Consider the following 9170-nt stretch of genomic DNA (forward strand, 5'->3'; position numbering starts at 1 on the left):
GGACCTCCCTGGCATGTGCAATGTTTTTAGTGACCTCTACTACCCTTCTATAGATGACCATTACTTAGGCACTTTATACATGTTTTATTTGGGCACTGAATGTCACCAGTTAACGTTACACATTTGTCTATTTTTCTTTCACCTGCAGTTTCTTTTTATTTAGTGTCATTTGCCATAAGCCTCCCTAAATTATTTTTTCCAGGGGTGCCTCCACGGACTTCTCTCCCTGGCAGTTGCAATGTTTTCAGCGACCTCTACCAACCTTTTATAGATGACTATTACTTAGGCACTTTATGAATGTTTTATTTGGGCACTGTATGGCACTATTTAAGGTAACACATGATGGCAATTTGTCTATTTTTCTTTCACCTGCAGTCTCTTTTTTTATTTAGTGTCATTTGCCATAAGCATCCCTAAATGTTTTTTTTTTCCCAGGGGGCCTTCACGGACCTCTCTCCCTGGCATGTGCAATGTTTAATAATGGTTTATTACATCTCGTACAATCTCTCGTCCGGCGTCATTGTTTCCCTGTTTACGCCTCATTGTTCAGATGCATGCAGAACATCATGTAATGCGCACAACAACCTCAAGATGGCAGCATGTTTTTTTTCCACCCCGAAAACTTTAAAAAAAAAAAAAAAAAAAAAAAAGAGAAAACAAGAAAATGTGGTTGTTCTACATTCAGGAGCAATGACAAAAGAACCAATTCTGGGCCACTATTTCTCCTAGCAGCCCTGATTTACTGCTATAATGTCTCAATAATTATGGTGTCAGTCCCATTCCTGAATATATTGAGGCCATATCTAAATTATAAGGGAGTGATTAAAAAAAAAAACAAAAACAAAGATGAGATATGTGTTGAGAATTAAACGCAAACTGAATTTCAGTAGTATAGTATGGTAGATGGATAGTTTACAAAGCATCCTGCAACTCCACCAGATTCTTGGCCCAGAATTAGAAAACCCAATTCCAACAGCAAATATGCCTAGTACTTTGTAACCCCAGATGTATGCATCTCTTCCAGCGAAACGCGTTTCATAACTAGACCTATAAGTTGACTCCTTTCCAGCCATAGAAAGCAATGCAATCATTTTCCAGCTTATAGGGCTAATGGAAATGATGATTGATGACATCTTGACCAGCAAGAATATCCACCCCTCCCCCCACTGGTTCGTCCTGGCTCCCCCTCCTGTGTCTGCAGAGTATCCTGCAATCCAAAGTGATTGGGTTCAATGGGATAATTTTCTACTATGACTGTATGAAGCCCCGCAGGCTTCATCAGGTGCACTTTGTACAGAGATATACAAGGGGTCAATACCACATATTGATGCGTGGCCTGAAGAAGCGCAGAGCTACAATTTCTTCCCTAAAGGTCACCCACTATCCTGGTTTTTGGTCAATATAACAAGTAAAAGTGGCCAGTTAAAGAGAATCTTTCGCCTGGTGTTCCCTATTTTACCTGAGAGCAGCGTATTGTAGGGGCAGAGACACTGATTCCAGCGATATGTCACTTACTTAGTAATTTTTATAAAATCACTTTTATCAGCAGGAGATTATCACTAGAGGACTGTAAACCACACCCCTCCTCCCACTAGTGATGGACGGCTTTCTGCCTATGCACAATGTACAGAGAAAGCTTCCAATCAAAGGTGAGGACGGGATTATACAGAGCTCGGCATTCAGAGAACTGGTAGAACCTGTAGCAGAAAAAAAAACCCCAGGGATTTAATTTATTTAATTATTTTACTCATTTTATGAAAACTATAGCAAGTAGCCAAGTAAGTGATACATTGCTGGAATCAGGGTCTCTGCCCTTACATCTTGAACCCAACGAGTTCTGCTTTTTTTAATTTAATTAATTTATTTTTATGGGAAATCCATGCCGAAATGACTTTTTACATTATTAGTTTATCATATTCATTCATTGTGCAAAATCTGCACCGATTTCACCCCTTGCAACGGAAAAGGTGAAATCTTAATAAAATCCACATTAAAAAAGAAGTGCAGATCCTGCTGCAGAAAAATCTGCATTAAATTCAACCTCAGCCAAAAAACTGGAGTGTTGGCAGGAAAACCGTCGTGGTAAATGCTTGCTTTGCTGACGCATTTTCACTTGCATTTTTCTTTTGTTTTCACTTCCAATTTTTTTTCCCTCATTCATTTGAATGGGAATGAAACGCTGCAAACGTGTTGAAAATATCGACATGCTGCAGATGTAAAAAAAAAAAAAAAAAAAAAAATGCGCTTTGAAGATTCCAATCTGCAAGGAAAAGAAATAAGCGGCCGGGTACGTTAGATTTCAGAGATCTCAATCGCACCGTTCTCACCCTTGAAAAACCGCAGCGTGTGAACAAGCTCTAAGCATTAGGTCCCAAAATCTGGAAATGTTCCACCTACTTTTAACCCCGCTATACTAAAAGGAGTAAAAAAAACCTCAACAGAAAGGAACATGTTGCTGATTCTAAAATCCTCACCGCCTGAAAAAAATAAATAAATAAAAAAATCAGTTCGGAAAAGTTTTTCACTTTGGACCAGGAGTGATTGCAAATTTATAGCTTATTCCTGCTTAATAATAATCTTTATATAGCGCTAACATATACCTCAGCGCTTCACAGTCCTATTCCTCAGCGCTTTACAGTTTGCACACATTTTCATCACTGTCCCTGATGGGGCTCACAATCTAAATGTCTTTGGAATGTGGGAGGAAACCCACACAAACACAGGGAGAACTCCTTGCAGACGTTGTTCTTGGTGGGATTTGAACCCTGGACCCCAGCGCTGCAGCGCTAACCACTGAGCCACCGTGCTGCTTGATCCTTTCCTAGATTTGGCAGGGGGAAAAAAAAGACTGCATCAAAAACCGCGCGTGTGTGATTTCAGCCTAAAGAAAGGAAAAGGGGGAAAAAAAAAAGGTGTTTTTTTTCTTTCTTTTTTTTTTTTCATGGCCAATTTACACCCGTCAGTGTGTTTTAATGTCTGGTACATGACCACAGAAGAGAGTAGGGCAGGGACTGTTAGCACAGCCACACGTGGAGTGCACACAAGGGGTGGGGGACAGCCTATACAGGCAGTATAATGTTACAGGAGGAGGAGGAGGGGAGCTGTGTCCTCCTGGGATCCTGCTCTCCCTCTCCTTCCTGGTGATGGGGGAGCTCACAGCGTCACACATACTCCTCCACCAATCACAGACAAGCTTTTGGCGGTTTCAAGGCGCCCTGGAATCAGTGTGTGACACTGTAACAGCTGGGCGTCATGGTGACACTGTTGAGGTGCTCAGCGCCTATCTAGTCACGACAGCCATGGGGGCGACAGCTGTCGTCACTAGACACACTTCCTTTCACCTCCAGATCATACACGTAGAAAACATCTCGCCTTCGTAAAGAGATTACGTTTATTTAAAGCGGATGTATACAGGGTAAAATTTTCTCCTATCCGGTTCATGTGTTTTTTTTCTTGTATTTATTTTACTCCTTTATATAGCGCCATTAATTCCACAGCGCTGTACACACATTATCATCACTGTCCCCGATGGGGCTCACAGTCTACATTCCCTATCAGTATGTCTTTGGAATGTGGGAGGAAACTGGAGAACCCGGAGGAAACCCACAGAAACATGGGGTACTGTCACCGGTTGCAAAAGAACATCTGTGTCATAGATTTACTGTCCCATACACGAACAGATATTTCCTACCGATTTGACCCATGTCCCAAGCCAACGACTTCACCAATGAGAATGAATCATTTTTAGGATATATTCACACACAATTTTTTTTTTTTAAAGTTTTAGGCTGTGTGCACACGATGCAGATTTGTAGCTGTTCCGCAGCGGATTTTACCGCGCAGAAACGTTGCATTTCTGCATTGTGATGTACAGTAGCCTTAAAATCAATGGAAAAAAAAACGCTGTGCAGACGCTGCGGATTTTTCCGCGCGGTTTTCCCGCGGTACAAGATCCGCAGCATGTTACTTCTTTTGTGCGGTTTTCCATCTCCCCTGTCACCAAATCCGCAGGGGGAAAACCACAATGGAAAACCGCACAAAAACCGCAAGAAAACCGCATGAAAAATGGAAGAAATCCGCAGGAAAAATGCAGGTCATTTGACCTGCGGATTTCTTCCATTCTGTGCGGAAAAATCCGCAGGGCAAAAAAGTATGTGTGCACTCAGCCTTATTCTGTTCCAAAATCCACCTGGAAAACTACTTCAAATACTCTTTGAATAATCTTCCTATTCCTTTCGGCGAGTAAACGCGCCTATAGCGCACCTAGCACCTTTACAGAAGCAACATCTCAATTCTTGCTGCATTTCTGCTTGAAAAGAAAAAACGGTCAAAATGTCACTACCAAATCTAATAAAAACATCCCAGGCATAAAAAGAAAATAAAAAATTATACAAAAAATATTTATTATTGCATATGATACTTTTTTTTGTCCAGTTTTTGGTGTTTTTTTGCCTGTTTTTACTTTCTACCTTATTCTTTTAATTTGCGCCTTTTTTTATTAAGATTATTTTATATGTAAAAAAGAAAAAAGATACTAAAAAATAACACTAGCGCCCTCACTGTGATGAAGATGTAAGGGAAACGGGAGAAACAGTAAGCTGCAAACTCTGGATTCTTTTAGAAAAAGTCCAATAAATAAAGCAAAAGCTAAAAATAAAAATAATAGTTTGTCGCGCTAGTCTGTTAGAGAGGCTGGTACTTGGCAGGAATAGATGTCTACTGGAAGTAATCAGTGCAGCCCTGGATAAGTAGCCACCGTTCCAGAAAACCAACTGAACGCTAATGATAAGGCGCACAGTGTGCCTGTTCACAATTGCATAGCATGTATGTAAATTGGAGAACTTTGTAATAAAGGATGAACGGCAGGTAGGATATTCAAAACAGCCTGTAAGGCATGTGACCTACCCTACAGTTGTACCGTGATGCCGTACGGCCTCGGGGATACTAGCTGGTTGCCGCTGTCTACAGTGACACAGTCAGGCGTCTAGTGCAAAGTGGATCGGAGTTGGCACGTGTAGAGCCAGGGGCGTTCCGGCCGGTAGCATCCCCGAATACCCGGCAGGGAGAAGATGGCCGACAATACTTGGAGACAGCGTGTGACGTCACAGAAGTACAGAGTGGCAAAAAGATTAAAAAGCTGACCGACACGTTTCGGGGAATACACTGTTCCCCTTCCTCGGGGTGTCATCAAAAAGCTGACCGACGCGTTTCGAGGAATACCAAAAAGCTGACCAACGCGTTTCGGGGAATACACAGTTCCCCTTCCTCGGGGTGTCATCAAAAAGCTGACCGACGCGTTTCGAGGAATACCAAAAAGCTGACCAACGCGTTTCGGGGAATACACAGTTCCCCTTCCTCGGGGTGTCATCAAAAAGCTGACCGACGCGTTTCGAGGAATACCAAAAAGCTGATCGACGCATTTTGGGGAATACACAGTTCCCCTTACTCAGTGAGTCATCAAAAAGCTGACCGACGTGTTTCGGAGAATACCAAAAAGCTGACCGACGCGTTGCTGGGAATATCAAAAAGCTGACCGACGCATTTCGGGGAATATCTGAGAAAGGAGAACCGTGTATTCCCTGAAACGCAGTGGTCAGCTTTTTGGTATTCCTCGAAACGCGTCGGTCAGCTTTTGGTTATTCCCCGAAACGCGTCAGAAAGCTTTTCAATGACACACTGAGGAAGGGGAAGCGTGTATTCCCCGAAATACGTCGCTCAGCTTTTTGGTCTTTTTTGCCACTCTGCACTTCTGTGACGTCACACGCTGTGTTTTTTTTTTTGTTAGTCATTGTGGACGGGATTTTGGCGTTTTCAGATGTTTCTGACCGATTCATTAATTGCGACTTTTTAAAAAATGATGTGTAAATGTGGTCCTGTCCCCCCTCGCAACTTTTTACTCTAAAATGTTTCAGAAAATGTTAAAGGCAAAGATAAAGAGCTTTTTTTTATTTTTTTGTGCAAAATTCATGAACGACGTGCAGCATTTTGAAGAATTTTGCACAAAAACGCCAACGAATACAAGACAAAAAAAAAGTGGCTTAAAAAATGCAGATGATAATCACAGTCACTTTGTTTTTATTTAATTTTTTAAAGTGGATTCTTCAGTCAGAAAAATGTATGTAAAAAAACTACATATGTATACACAGTTTTTATGTCATTTTTTTGCCACCGATTTTTGCGTTATAGTCCACATAAAAAAAAACCTTCAAATCCACTTGCAAAAAAGCAACTATTGCACAATTTGTGTTTTTTCGCACATTAAAAAAGCTTTATGTTAATTCTTTGATGCATATTTAGCACGAAAATAGTGACAGAATGTGTATTTTTTTACCATTTTTAATGCATTTTTAGGTGAGATTTTTGCTGTGAAAATGTTGCAAAAAGAAAAACACCCTATTGATACATCTCATAGCAGTGGCATAACTTAAAGCTCTTGGGCCCCAATGCAAAATCTCTAAGAGGGCCCCTAATTATTGGACGTCTTTAATAGTTATGGCCTTTTCATATGGGCCAAAGGGAGTTTTTGGACCCCTGAGGCTGTGTGTACACGCTATGGATTCTGCTGCGGGTCCGCAGCGGCCAAAACCGCTGCGGAACCGCAGCGGAATCCGCAGCGTGTGCACATACCCTTAGGTTCCGGGGTCGGGTACACAGACAACACCTGCACCTATTGTAGTTACACCCCTGCAGCATAGGGTATGTATATATTGAGGTTTTTTTTCCAAGGATTTTTCTAGTTAAGAAAAATACACACCCCAAAAATAAAACACTTGGGGTATGTGAATATGTTTTTTTTCCAGGCGTATCTGTTCAAAAATCGCTGACTAAAACACTTAAAATAATGAAAATATGCATTTCGGTCAAGAGGTTAAAAGAAGTGAATGGTTAATTTTTCAAGTGGTTTCCACTCTATACTAAGTAAGGGCTCAAACTCACTTGCGAGAGACTCGCACGATTCTCGTGAAAACCTGGCACTGCCGCCGGCACTGGGACCGGGGCGTGCGGCTCCATAGAAATATATGTAGCCGCACGCTCCCGTCCGAGTGCCGGCGGCAGTGCCAGGTTTTCATGCGAGAGACTCGCACGAGAATCGTGCCAGTCTCTCGCAAGTGAGTATGATCCCTAATAATACAAGTCAGTGGGAAGTCTCTAGAAACTGCAGATGGCGAAAAACAATGAAAAGGCACTGGGGAAAAAAAGACGATTTCCAGAAGAAGATAACCGCTGCGGTTTTCTCGAAGTGCTTTCCTTTTGAAAACTTGGCGGATTTGCCTGCCTGCCTGCAAAAAAAAAAAAAAAAAAAAAAGCTAGTATTTTTCGGGGTGATTCCGTCTGGAATCCATTTGAAAAAACGCCGCAAATGTGCCCCACAAAATGAACATAATGCACAGCAATGCCAAAACAACATTGCTGTGCACATGTTCCACCTTATGTCACTTCTTTTAACCTCTTCCGGTTAAAAGAAGTTACTTCTTTTTCAAAAGACTGAACATGTGCACAGAACTTTGGATTTACACAGACATGCATATATTCATTCTTTTGAATGCTCTATTGATTAAAAAAAAAAAAAAAAAAAAAAAAAACTGTAAAAGACGCCATGTGTACATACTCACTGAGTGGAAAGTCTCCAAATCCTCCTCCAAATCTGAAAACGACTCAAAAAGAGTTTCTGTTCAATTTCTGCTCCAAAAACTAAGCAAAAACATTCTGAGGATATGTGCACACAGCGGGTTTTTCAGGAGAATTCCACATGGAATCCCACTGAAAAAAGTGCTGCAACAAAAAGGGAACATAATGCACAGCAATGTAAAAAATGTCACTGCTGTGCATGTTAAGTCTTTTGCTACTTCTTTTCACATATTCAAGGTTTGTTGGTATGATGTTCCCTCTCTGAATGCTGTGTTACTTTTACGCCAGATGTAATGGGACATACACCTTCCAAAAAGTTCTACTGTTGTCTCGTCAGGCCACAGAGTATTCTCCCAAAAGTCTTGGGGATCATCAAGATGTTTTCTGGCAAGACTGAGACAAACATTTATGTTCTCATTGCTCAGCAGCGGTTTTTGTCTTGGAACTCTGCCATGCAGGCCATTTTTTCCCAGTCTCTTTCTTATGGCGGAGTCATGATCACTCACCTTAACTGAGGCAAGAGAGGCCTGCAGTTCTTTATATGTTGTTGTGGGGTCTTTTGTGACCTCTTGGAAGAGCCGTCTCTGCGCTCTTGGGGTAAATTGGGTTGTCCGACCACTCCTATGAAGGTTCTATGTTTTCATCATTTGTGGATAATGGCTCTCCCTGTGGTTTGCTGGAGTCCCAACGCTTTAGAAATGTCTGTGTAACGTTTTCCAGACTGATAGATCTCAATTACTTTGTTTCTCATTTGTTCCAGAATTACTTTGGATCACGGCATGATGTCAAGCTTTTGAAGATCTTTTGGTCTACTTCACTTTGTCAGACAAGTCCTATTTAAGTGATTTCTTGATTGAGAACAGGTGTGGCAGTAATCAGGCCTTGGTGTGGCTAGGGACTTCCTAAAGATGTGATAAACCACAGTTAATTTATGTTTTAATGGGGTGGTAACAATCACTTTTTTACACAGGGCCCCATAGGTTTGGATTTCCTTTTCCCTTAACAATAAAAGTTTGATTTAAACTTGTCTGATGATCTGAAACATTCAGGTGTGACAAATATGCAAAAGAAAAGGAAATCAGGAAGGGGGCAAACGCTTTTTCTCACAACTGTATTGTCACATTGCAATTTTTTTTTTTTTTAAGTTTTTGAAGAAAACACTGTCCGAAGGTAGGTGCACACTGCGTCTTTAAGATGCATAGATGAATAATACCCAGACGAGCAATAGTTAGTTACTGGGAGCCACGATGACTGATCACCAATCGTGTCTGCAGTCTTAATGAGACTACTTCGTAAGAAACTCCTTTATTATTTAGTTTGTAATTCATTCTGATGCCTGCATCTTGTTAGCTTCACAATAATGGGTTTAATCGGTTTCACCAGGACTACAATAGGCCTAATTTTAATTCTTCTTATGAGATCCACAAGGCCTTGCCATCAACTAAAGCCTCCGTCACGCAAAGCAAGATCGCTAGCGACCTTAGAAGCGATCTCGCTACGTGTGACAGGTAGCGGCGACCAGGCCCCCGCTGTGAGATCGC

General features: G+C 41.4%; 1 protein-coding gene across 1 annotated transcript in view; it reads right to left on the reverse strand.

Moving 5' to 3' along the window:
- ACOT11 (acyl-CoA thioesterase 11) overlaps positions 1-8414 on the reverse strand; it is a 48616-nt gene extending 40202 nt beyond the window's left edge. The window contains exon 1 of the mRNA XM_073563699.1: positions 8136-8414. The gene's annotated coding sequence lies outside the window, so the exon portion shown is untranslated. The remainder of the gene's footprint in view (positions 1-8135) is intronic.
- Positions 8415-9170: the final 756 nt, after the last annotated feature.

The sequence above is a fragment of the Dendrobates tinctorius genome, unplaced genomic scaffold (genome assembly GCF_039654945.1).
Source record: "Dendrobates tinctorius isolate UK_male_01 unplaced genomic scaffold, ASM3965494v1 ptg000396l, whole genome shotgun sequence".
Taxonomy (NCBI): domain Eukaryota; kingdom Metazoa; phylum Chordata; class Amphibia; order Anura; family Dendrobatidae; genus Dendrobates; species Dendrobates tinctorius.